Source organism: Schistocerca serialis, chromosome 4 (assembly GCF_023864345.2).
Source record: "Schistocerca serialis cubense isolate TAMUIC-IGC-003099 chromosome 4, iqSchSeri2.2, whole genome shotgun sequence".
Lineage (NCBI taxonomy): Eukaryota > Metazoa > Arthropoda > Insecta > Orthoptera > Acrididae > Schistocerca > Schistocerca serialis.
The window spans coordinates 658,261,331-658,274,069 of NC_064641.1; the positions used below are offsets into that span (position 1 = coordinate 658,261,331).

Below are 12,739 nucleotides of genomic sequence, written 5' to 3' on the forward strand. Positions count from 1 at the left end.
TCAACTTCCTGATTGCTTTGTCTCCAGCCTGCTTGCACAGTTCTGAAACTATAGCGTCTTCTCCTGGTGCTTTGTTATTCTTCAGGGACTGAATGGTGTTTTTCACTTTTTCTGTTAGAAGGTGAGAGTTTGGTTGTCCGGGACTGTCTTGATAGATAAAGGAGGTTTTAGGAGACTCACAGTTGAGGAGAATCTCATAATACTTGGCCAATATGCGGCAGTTGTCTTTGTCATTATAGGCTATGTTTCCATCTGGTCCTCTGAAGTGTAAGCTGGGTGGGGCATAGCTCCTAAGTTTTCGCTTGAAAGTTTCGTAAAAGTGTTATTCTTCTTGAAATATTCATATAATTGAGTCAACTGGACCTGATTGTACTGACGTTTAACCTGCCTGATGGTTTTGGCAGTTATCCGGCGCTATTCTATGAACTTCTCCTTATTTGTTTCGGACTTCTGTGAGCTCCATCTTAGCCAAGCTGCTTGTCTATTTGCGATCGCTTGGTCGCAAGTACTGGTCCACCACTCATGTTTCTTCTGTTTCTTTAGTGGGGAGACTTCTGTTGCCGTTTTTACTAATTTGTCCCTTAGTTGGTGCCAGTTGTTGCATTCATGATCTAGTGTTTGCATTTCTCTGTAAGCATATTGCAGGTTTTCAATTTTTCCAAGTCAAACTTGGTAAGTTTGGGAGTTTGAGACTTTCTTGTATTCTTAGGTAGAAATCGGATCCTTATTTTTGAGAGGTAGTGGTCAGAGTCCAGGTTCGCCCCTCTTAACACACACACATTCTGGACTTCTCTACAGGACTTTCTTGAAATGGCCACGTGATCTATTTGAAACACTCCTAGGAGTTCATTGGGTGAAGTAAATGTCTTCTGTTTTCATGTGCGGTGCTCAAATGCCGTTGATTTCATTACTACGCTAAATAATTTACAGAGTCCCACAAGTCGTTCCCCATTTCTGCTTGTGCGCATGTGAGCTGGGTATTCCCCTACAATATATTTATACTTCTGCTCTTTCCCTAACTGGGCGTTAAAATCACCCAATAGTATGACTGTATTCCGGCCTGGTATTTTGCCCCCTTGTGTTCTCGAGTCCCCAAAATTGGTCTGTGCCTTAAGGATTTTTTCGGATATTATATTTGTGAGATTATTCGTTCTTCCCAGAATTAATTTTCGATGATGATGCTGATGCTGATGATGATGATGATGATTCTCCCTCTCTCTCTCTCTCTCTCTCTCTCTCTCTCTCTCTCACTCACTCACTCACTCACACACACACACACACACACACACACACACACACACACACACACACACACACACACCTGAGCGAAGGAAATCGCCGACGCGGCCGGAAATCGAACTCAGAGCCCCAAGATCGAGAGTCAGCAATGCTAACCATAAGATCACAAGCTCCCCCACATGTTAAAAGGTAATGACAAGGTTTTCAGATAAGCCTCCTTTTTTGCTTTTGTTAATCTGCTAGTATAGTCGTTCCACGTAGTTAATCCCATTCTACAATATTTCTTTTTCCTCGTTTCTAATGTCTTTAACAGTGTTACATTCTGCGTTTATGATGATGCTTATTGGTTTCGCATCAGTGCAACAGTTAATTCTTTGTCACAGTTTCAGTGTTTCACCACAAACGTAATTATATCATGATGGGTCTCCAGTGTAATTTAGTGGCTGACAATCCGTAGCGTTTAACAGCTCCCCCTCCACCCTGTCAGAATTTTCCACTTTCAGTAACATGGAGCCACATTCCTCCTCTGGGCACCATCATTACACACCACTGACATTCGCACTGACTGCCGGACACTGCCTCTTTGCACATCATCATCTTTTAACACCGTTACATGTGTGATGTGTCATGATTCTGCCACCGTATATACAGATGATGAAAGAGAAATACCGACGTCAACCATAAGAGGGCATTGAAATAATTCAAAGGCGACAAGCGAAATTTTGTTTCGGTCGGGACTCCAATCCGGATTTCCCGCTTTTCTGTGAGCGGTCGCGCGAACCACTTTGGCTATATGAGCACACTTGACGTGTGACAACTTGTCACACATTAACACTGTCCGAAAGTACAGACACTACACATGTAACAGTAACATATAAGCGTTGACGGCAGTTCATAGTATCTCCAGTGTGGATGCACATTAGGTCCGACCTCTTATGAGCACGAAGTGGCCGTGTGGTTAAAGGCGCTGCAGTCTGGAACCGCAAGACCGCTACGGACGCAGGTTCGAATCCTGCCTCGGGCATGGATATTTGTGATGTCCTTAGGTTAGTTAGGTTTAACTAGTTCTAAGTTCTAGGGGACTAATGACCTCAGCAGTTGAGTCCCATAGTGCTCAGAGCCATTTGAACCTCTTGTGAGCAATCAGGAAAATGGCCGGGGAGGGGGAAGGGGGGGAGGGAGGAAGTGTGCTCGGACAGCAGAGGAGCCAAAGTTATTAAAGCGACCGCTCGCCTAAAAATGGGGGGGGGGAGGAGGAGGAGGAGGAGGAGGAGGAGGAGGAGGAGGAGGAGGAGGAGGAGGAGGAAATCCGGATTTGAGTCCCGAGCGGCATAAAGTTTAACTTGTCGCCAATGAATTATGCAATGCCCTCACGCGGCTGACTGGTTTTCCTCATTCATGAAATAAATCTTTGCTCTAGCTAATAGACCTCACATCTCCCTCCCCTAATAATTGTCTACAAACAAATATTGTCTTTCATGCGATACATTTTATAACATACTGCCGCATGTAAATTTTATGATTAACTGAGAAAGAAGAAAGAATACACAAGAAAGAGAGAAACTGTCACAGTCTCGAATTTACTGTGTCATTCACATTAGGACCAACACTCAAAAGCCTTGAATAAGAACCTTTTGCATCTCGGACCGCTGCGAGACGTGCTGGAAGAGTATCAGAGAGGTGCTGGAAGGTAATGACAGGGATGTGGCCAGCTGCAGCAGGTTTCCCGGTTGAGGATGCACGGCACGAATACCTCGATTGACGTGGTCCCACAGATTCTAGATTGGGTTTAAATCTTGGAAGTTTGGTTGCCAGGGAAGTACGGTAAACACATCCGAGTGCTCTTTGAACCACGCACGTACTCCGCGAGCTGTGTGACATGCTGCATTGTCCTGCTGGTGCCGAGGAACAACTAATTGTATTGTAGCTGTTGACGTGGTCCCCAAGTGTAGTTGCTTAATGGGTTTCCAGAATGACGAGATCACCCAGGGAACCCCAGGAAACCATTTCTCAGACCATAACGCTCCCTACTCCGGCCTGGACGCTTTCGACGATTATTGCAGTGCCGTACACGCAAATGGCCATCTGCCCGATGGAGCATAAAACGTGTTTCATCTTAAAAGGTCGCCTGTAGCCAGTTGCTACTGGCGTAGAAATTCCAGCCTGATACACCTTACATGCATTTTGAAAGGACTTGAGGTGTTTTTACGCTCCGTTGGGCACAATCGATGTTACTTTATTTTCTTTTGACTTCGCCGTGCTGTATAACACAATGGGGTTTAACAAAAATTATTTACTTATCACTTACCAAAATCATACCGGCGACTATCCGCTTCATTTATAGACTCAAATTAATTTCCATTGTTGGCAATTATTGTTATACATTGAAAACTACTAATTAAAACGTTAGAGATTAATTCTTGCACACGTTCAGTTTCGGTTTTACAAAAAAAAAATGTTTAAAAATAGCACCTGAATTTTGCTACACGAAAGTGCTTAAGGTTTAGGTTCGGATAATCATCTATGTTACCAAACGGCGAACACAGTTCAAGGTTTATGCTGCAAAATCCCCGCTGCAGGTTGCCTACCTAAAGGCTTGGTTGTGTATTTCAGTCATTTGTCCACGTTTCAGTTACCACCTAGTATAATACTAAATTTGTTTACAGTTTGGATTTATAGTGCCTCCCAATTACAGTACGTATGTTAAATAGCTCTGTGTTCTTTACTACTTTCCTTTCGTTGACTAATTAGGCTGACGACCTTCTACATTCGAAGCTACTGTTTCGACGACTTCCATGTCTTGTAAATTCAAATTTTCTTGCGCTTGTAATTTAGGTGCGTTCCGTAGTCTTTAAAAGAAAGATTGGGACTCCTAAAATGTGGCGCTTAAACTCGGTAACTCAGACTACCCATAGATACAACGGTCAGTTAGTAAGCACATTCGAGCTGTTGCACGAAAATATTTTTCATTTAATTAACGGAGATTGCATATTATGTCATCTATTAAAGAGGAACAACTACAGGAGCTCGTCTTTTGCGATACCTTAGAATGTGCGATAAGTAATTCTTCCGTAAATACTAATTCATAGTTCCAATACATCCATTAACTAAAATTATTACGATTTTAGGTTGTATTTGATATGTTACGAACATTCGTGTAGTCACACAGTGGTTAGTACATATCATTCACTTTATTTAATCATAATTAGGTTCAACTACTGGATGATTTTTATTTTGTACTTTATACCTGATGATAATTTAAGAATTCTACGATGGATAACATGAATCATTCACTAAAGTCTTTCAAATAATGTGCGCCTTTATATCGGTATCTGCGCGACCCTAGTTCGCCATTAGTAAATAATTTGCAACCTTGTTGGATGATTTCAAAATTGCATTCTTCATAAGATAGAAAAGTGAAGAAATTCAAGAAAAGGCATAAAATGTGAATCATTAGACGTATGGAGGGAAGAAACGGCACATATAGAGCTGCAGCCTTCAGTGAGAAAATATCGCTTACTTGACTGTCGTAAATTTACCACTGGGCAGAGGGGGTGCTGGAGATCCGTTGAGATAGAAATGGAGCCACTACTAATGAACGTGTGACACCGTCCCAGAACGTTAGTGACAATGAGTAAATGTACGGATGCATATTGGCTGCATTTTAACCCCTCAACCTATGATTTAAGTTCAAACGGACTGTGCCCAAAATGTAAACACGATCACATAGTCTTCGAGCCATTCCACGGTTCGCCAAATCGAGCCAACGATGTACCAATCGTGGAGAATTTCCGGAATGTATGTGCATGTGAGATCCAACGCGTTTAATTTTGTGAAATAGCTGATAAGTAATTGTTAGAAATACCACAAAATGTTTATCAGCAGTCAGTACAATATAAATCAGTACAGTTTATCTCCAATTCCTGAATACATTCATAATTCACATAATTAGTACTCCTATAATTACAAAAAGCGGCATCACAAATCAGTAACGTTCAATGGAGTGATATTGTTCTAAGCATACAGCCAGAAGTAATGCAATTTTGCATCTCTTGCATTCGCACGTATGTATGTATTAAATCAAGGACCTAGAAACGACGGAGAGGCTTTGTCCCGCCATAGCCCTCAGTGGTTCACAACCACACACCACACAACAGGCCACAGCAGTCCACCCACCCCACTGCCGCCCCACACTGAACCCAGGGTTATTGTGCGGTTCGGCCCCCAGTGAACCCCCCCCCCCCCCCCCCCCCCCGGGAACGTCTCATACCTGACGAGCGTAATCCCAAATGTTTTGCATGTCACAATAATTATGGTATACGCTTACGTGGAAACGGTGTTTGTGCAGCACTCGCCGACACAGTGTAATTGAGGCGGAATAAGGGGAACCAGACCGCATTCACCGATGTAGATGGAAAACGGCCTTAAGAAGCATCCACAGCCTTACCATGTTCCTGTTCCTCTAAAGCATCATGATGTCAATGCTTCTTTCCAGTATGTTTAGTTTCTCCACACGCTTTCGCTTTGCCTCCCAGTTACTAGTCTACTTCCTTTTTTTTTCTTTTTTTGGGGGAGCGGGGCAGTACGTTTCAAGTTACTCATAGAGGATGGTGGCAAAGTGATACGTGTAAGACGCTGAATTCGCATTCGGGAAGTCGGCGTTCCAAGCCCTGTCCATCCATGCAGATTTAGTCTGTGCATAGAACCCCAAATCAGTTACGACAAGTGCAAAGCTGGTTCCAATTAAGAGGAGGCTAATTTTCTCCTTTCGTTCTTTCATCTTTTTACGGTCCATAGTTACAAATGAATGTATGTCGATATTTCCGCTCATACATTATGTTCCATATCCAATCGATTGAATTTTAATCGCAGTGTTAGAAGAGGAAAAAGTGGATTAAGCTCCATGCCTTACTAATTTCAAGAAATCACTTCTTCTATCGAGATACGGTTACCTCGATGACGATATATTTACTTCGTCGGCAGCAAGGGTGCGAATCTTATTTTTCCAAGTGTGTGATGTGGACTGCCGAAGGTGCCGCAATGTGTATATCTGGGAAAATTGGAATACATCGCTCTTGGGATGTCTTAACGTAATCTGAGCTGTTCATTCCACATGTTTTTGTAAAGGAGTAGTAAGGTCTCTGCTCCTATTCTTTACAGAACTTACGTCATCATTAACGATATTTCTCCTCTGGGAACGTATCACATCTCCATTGTACTTATTTTACGAAGAAATACAGCAGACAATCTCTAGCGCACGTGAATAACAGCTATGTTACTCACATACTTACTGAAACATAACGCTCACCTCAGGTATGATGAACTCCCTACTTTCAGAGATTCGATAGATCGTGCAGATAGTACGAAATATTTCATTCTTTCCTCTAACTTTTTTGATTTGTAGCTGTTTCCAACTGTTCAGCAAGTAAACTACTGGTAGAATAGGAAATTAACACATAATCGCTTATTTTTTAATAAGAATTAGTATCAACACACTTCTCTAACGTGTGCGCAAGGATTTCAAAATGGAGCATGCAACTCATTTCATGTTCGTGACTTGTGGCTATAGACGTGTGACGTTAACAAACCAAGCAAACAGTGAAATGGAGGTGACATGTCTGCAGACGTGTGCAGGCTGATGATTCATAACTGTATTACCACTGCCAATCGCTAGACTGAATGCCTCCGTATGTAAGGAAACTATAAAAACGGAAAACAGGCAAATGGGGAATCGTTCTAGTGACGACACGGGCTGCAGATTGGTAAATCAGTTGATATAAGCGACTTTGACAAAGAGCTTCTCGGAAAAGGTGATGCTGGTCGGCTATTCGCGTGCTGCTGTCATGAACATCTAGGAGAGTGTTTAAAGAACAGCGAAACCACAAGTAGACGACGAGTTGTTGGACGTGCACCCCTCATCACGGAAAGTGTGATCGGAGGCTTGCCTGCTCTGTAACGCAGGGTAGGTGGCGATCTGTAACAGATTTGACGACACAATAAACCCTGGTGCAGGGAAAAGGGTCTCGGGGAACAACGTTCAGCGAACAGTGTTGAACATGGGACTCCGCAGCAGGCGATCTCTGTTTCCACGTTGACCCAGCGAAATTGTCAGTTACAATTGGCATAGACATGGGTCATTGAGATTGGATACGCTGGCGTGAAGCCGGTCATATCCATACCTAACTCCGGTGAGAAAAAACACCTTCCTTCTATCTACCGCCCAATTTCTCTCACCAGAAAGGTGATGGAACGTACAATTCGTGCCTGGCTGGTACTTGGCTCGAGTCACGCAGTTTGCTAACCACTGCACAGTGTGGATTTTGTGCGCGCCGTTCTGCAGTTGACCATCTAGTTACATTGTCCACCCATGTCATGAATTCCGTTCGCTGAAACTACGAAATTTCTGGGGCTCATAATCGATAGGAAACTTTCTTGGTCCTCCTATGTGTCTTACCTGGCAGCCCGCTGTATGCGGTCCCTCAATGTCCGACGTGTCCTCAATGGTACTTCCTGGGGTGCAGATCGAACCACCATCTCTATTCTTACCGCACCCTTGTCCGTTCGAAACTAGACTATGGTTGTTTCTTTTATGTATCTGCACATCCGTCCCTCTTACGCCGTCTCAATACTATCCACCATCGTGGGATCCGTTTGGCCACTGACGCCTTTTACACTATCCCAGTTGAGAGTCTGTATCCAGAAGTTGCCGAACTACCGCTGTTCTATCACCTTTACATTCTCATCAGATATGCATGGCGTTTGAGTGGCATGCGTGGCCACCCGTCCTTTGCCTCCTTGTTCGATGATTCCCTTTGATCGACAATATGGGGCGCGTCCCTCTTCTGTTATCTCTTGTCTGCTCTTGTTCTGACAGCTTAACTTCACGCTCCCTGCTACTTTCCCGGTGGGTGTAAACCCTTCACCACCTTGGCTTCGTGCGGCGGCTCGTATTCACCCTTGCCTTCTACATATACATACATACTCCGCAATCCACCATGCGTGACGGAGGGTACCTCGTACCACAACTAGCATCTTCTTTCCCTGTTCCACTCCCAAACAGAACGAGGGAAAAATGACTGCCTACATGCCTCTGTACGAGCCCTAATCTCTCTTATCTTTGTGGTCTTTCCGCGAAAGATTGTACTGCAGTCAGCCTCAAATGCTGGTTCTCTAAATTTCCTCAGTAGCGATTCACGAAAACAACATCACCTTTCCTCTAGACTCCCACACGAGTTCCTGAAGCATTTCCGTACACTCGCGTGATGAACATACCTACCAGTAACAAATCTAGCAGCCCGCCTCTGAATTGCTTCTATGTCCTCCCTCAATCCGACCTCATAGGGATCCCAAACGCTCGAGCAGTGCCCCAGAATAGGTCGTATTAGTGTTTTGCAAGCGGTCTCCTTTACAGATGAACCACATCTTCCCAAAATTCTACCAATGAACCGAAGATGACTATCCGCCTTCCCCACAACTGCCATCACATGCTTGTCCACTTCAAATCGCTCTGCAATGTTACGCCCAAATATTTAATCGACGTGACTGTGTCAAGCGCTGCACTACTAATGGAGTATTCAAACATTACAGGATTCTTGTTCCTATTCATCTGCAGTATTTTACATTTATCTATATTTAGAGTTAGCTGCCATTGTTTACACCAATCACAAATCCTGTCCAAGTCATCTTGTATCCCCCTACAGTCACTCAACGACGACACCTTCCCGTACACCACAGCATCATCAGCAAACAGCCGCACATTGCTATCCACCCTATCCGAAAGATCATTTATGTAGATAGAAAACAGCGGACCTACTACACTTCCCTGGGGCACTCCAGATGATACCCTCACCCCGATGAACTCACCATCGAGGACAACGTACTGGGTTCTATTACTTAAGAAGTCTTCGAGCCACTCACATACTTGGGAACCAATCCCATATGTTCGTACCTTAGTTAGTAGTCTGCAGTGTGGCACCGAGTCAAACGCTTTCCGGAAGTCAAGGAATATGGCATCCGTCCGATACCCTCCATCCATGGTTCACAAGATATAATGTGAAAAAAGGGCGAGTTGCGTTTCGCAGGAGCGATGCTTTCTAAAGCCATGAGATGCATGGACAGCAACTTCTGTGTCTCAAGGAAATTCATTATATTCGAACTGAGAATATGTTCGAGAATCCTGCAACAAATCGATGTTAAGGATATTGGTCTGTAATTTGGAGGATCCGTCCTTCTACCTTTTTTATATACAGGCGTCACCTGCGCTTTTTTCCAGTCGCTCGGGACTTCACGTTGGGCAAGAGATTCGTGATAAATGCAAGCTAAGTAAGGAGCCAATGCGGTAGAGTACGCTCTGTAAAACCGAATTGGAATCCCATCAGGACCTGGCGATTTATTTATTTTCAACCCATTCAGCTGCTTCACAACCCCAGGGATGTCTATCACTATGTCCTCCATACGGGAATCTGTACGAGACTCAAACGGCGGTATGTTTGTACGATCCTCCTGCGTGAATGATTTCTCAACTGCTAAATTTAAAATTTCAGCTATCGTTTTGCTGTCTTCCGTTGCCAGGCTAGACTGATCAGTGAGTGACTGGATGGAAGCCTTCGACCCGCTTACCGATTTTACGTAAGACCAGAATTTCCTTGGGTTTTCAGCAAGATTCTTTGCTAAGGTAGAATGCTTCGCGCATCGCTCTTTTTACAGCAGCACGAATTCCTACTAACTTTTGCCTGTCCTCATTCTCCCGATCTTTCTTCTACCGCGAGTGCAACTGCCTTTGCTTCCTGAGCATTCTCCGAATTGCGCTGTTAAACCACGGTGGGTCTTTTCCGTCCGTAACCAACTTTTTCGGCACATACTTGTCCAATGCGTGATTTACAATGCGTGATTTACAATGCGTGATTTACAATGTGTTTAAAATTTGGCCATAATGCTTCCACGTCCATCGTACCGGAAGTAAAAAAGGTAGATTCATTTACTAAGTGGGATCCTAACAACTGCTTATTTGCTCTTGCTTCCTAATGAAACCAGCTTCGCTCTATGGCCTTTAGTTTCACGACCTTCACTTGGAACTTCGCGACAGTATCTTCGTGGACAATGATGGCTTCTCGAACTGACCATGGTGTCGGGTGAGCCTTCGTCGTATTTCGGTATCGGCATCCGGAACACTGCTCAGTATTTACAGCAGAGCCCTTCGCCCTTTATCAGACCGCGCATTACATCCGGCGACACAGGTTTTTCAGTTGCGTCATCTGCTCAGACACTCTTAGCGCCCTTAAAAGCCTCTGTGCCCTGCACACCATCCATCTCTTAGTGCAACGGATCCAGGAAAGCTGTTACTTGCTCACCCTTGATGGAGCCGCTGTGATGTTTAAGTGGGCTCCTCGACACGTCGATCTGACAGGAAATGAGGCTGCCGACGCTGCTGCCAAGGCTGCAGTCCTCGTACCTCAGCCCGCTAGTTCTTACATTTCCTCCGATGATCTCCGTGTTGCCGTCTGTCAGCAGGCGGTGACACTTTGGAATCACTACTGATCCTCCCTTCATGGGAACAAGCTCCGGGTTATTCAGTCTCTCCTAGCGGGTTGGACGGCCCCCTCCCGGCCCTGTCGCCGCGAGGAGATCATTTTAACTATGTTGCGGATTGGGCACTGTCTTTTTAGCCATCGACATTTGTTAAATGGTACTCCCCCACCCCTTTGTGCACATTGTGCCCAACCTTCAACTGTCCGTCATTTACTGACGGAGTGTCCTATTTTTAACCGCTTACTTTCCTCTCTGTGTTTGTCGAGTAAGTTATCGGCCGTTTTAGCGAACGATGAGCGGGCTGTCGACCGCGTTTTACTTTTCATCCGTCGTAGCAATAGGGCGAAGTCCATTTAATTTTTAGTTCTGGGCCTCCGTTTCTCTATGACGTATTTTAGAGACCTTTCTCCATGTCCCTGTTTCCCGCTGTCTTCTCTTGGGATTGAAGTGTAGTAGTTTTTCACTTGTCCTCGTGTTTTACAATTCTGACAAGGGCGCCCTAAAATAAAAACAAAAAAACGAACAATTGAGATATGGTAGATCAATGGAAACATTTTAACTGGTTGTTATACAAGGTCAATGGTCATGGCCGTGTTCCAAGCGGATAGGTGCTCTAAACACTACCGCGTCAAGGACACAGGTCAATTGGTACATCATCTTAATGTGGGAGGACATTCAGCTGGACTCACGTCGATGTCTCTGCCTCCACAGTCACCTGGCTTGTACACTGTGAAACACGTATGGGACTTAATGGGCGCCAGCACTGAACTGACAAGCAAGCATTTACGTCTGGTGCCACATATCCGGATCTACCAACGACTTGTTGAATCCGCTCCACTCAAAATCGCTGATGTATTGCGTTCCGGAGATGGACCAACCTGCTTTTAAACAAGTGGTCATTATCATTAGATCGTCAGTAGATTTTATACAGGCAGCCGTCACTGATATTCTCGAACAGAGCCACTTGTAGTTGCACTGTAAAACTCATGACTTTCACATTATCTGTGCGCATTGTGGTATAAACATTTCAGGATCAGAATTTCAAAGGATCCTTAGTTTGAAATAAGGAAGTAGTAGTTGAAGATCAGTAGTTTTATATTAATAAGAACGTTTTACTATCTTCTAGCAACAACTTAAGCTCATAGCGACTGTTCAAACCTACTCTCAAAGCATCCAATAACAGCGTAATCCATCGACAGAAAACTGAGTTCAGAATCATTTGTCAACATTGTTTGCACACAACATTGGTTGAGTGCTGTACAGATTATATCCTTAGATCCAATGCATTGTATGGTGTAGGTGGCACGTACTTGCTGATGAATCTCTCCTTGACTGTCAACCATCATCTTATGAAAGTACCTGACAGAAGAAAACTGTGTGGCGGACCGAGATTCCACTATGGGACCTCTCCCTACGTCGTCTCCTACCTTTCAAACTTCAAAAGAGTTCTGAGAAACTTGCACGTACTGGTGGAAGTAAAGCTGTGAGGATAGGTCTTGGTTGGATAGCATAGTCGATAGAGCACCTGCCTGCGAATGTCAGAGATCCCGAGTTCGACTCTCGGCCCTGCACACAGTTTTAATCTGCCAGGAAGTTTCATGTCAGCGCACACTCTGCTGCAGAGTGTAAGATGAATAATTTTGTATTATACAAGGTGGTTCACTGATGATGATAAAACTTTTAGGCAATACGAAGAAAGGTGTTTCAATTTGAGGTTAGGGACGCTGGACAAGGAAACGACCGTATCGAAAGTTATAAACGAAAATAGTTCTGATACATCTCTAAGTGTAGTAGATGCAAAAATTGTAGGGTAGGCATCTATCAGAGGTGGTAGTATGGACTAAAATAAGAAAACAAAATCTGACCAACATGGGCTCCAAATGCATACCTTAAGAGCTTTGAGCACTTACTCATTTTCGATACTGTGAAACGTGTCTTCTACTGCAAGATCTTTGGTTTCCACATTTTTGGA

At 44.1% G+C, this 12,739-nt stretch overlaps 1 protein-coding gene across 1 annotated transcript in view; it reads left to right on the forward strand.

The window, feature by feature from the left end:
- LOC126474668 (anoctamin-7-like) overlaps window positions 1-12,739 on the forward strand; it is a 290,663-nt gene that overhangs the window by 128,501 nt on the left and 149,423 nt on the right. The window lies entirely within an intron of this gene.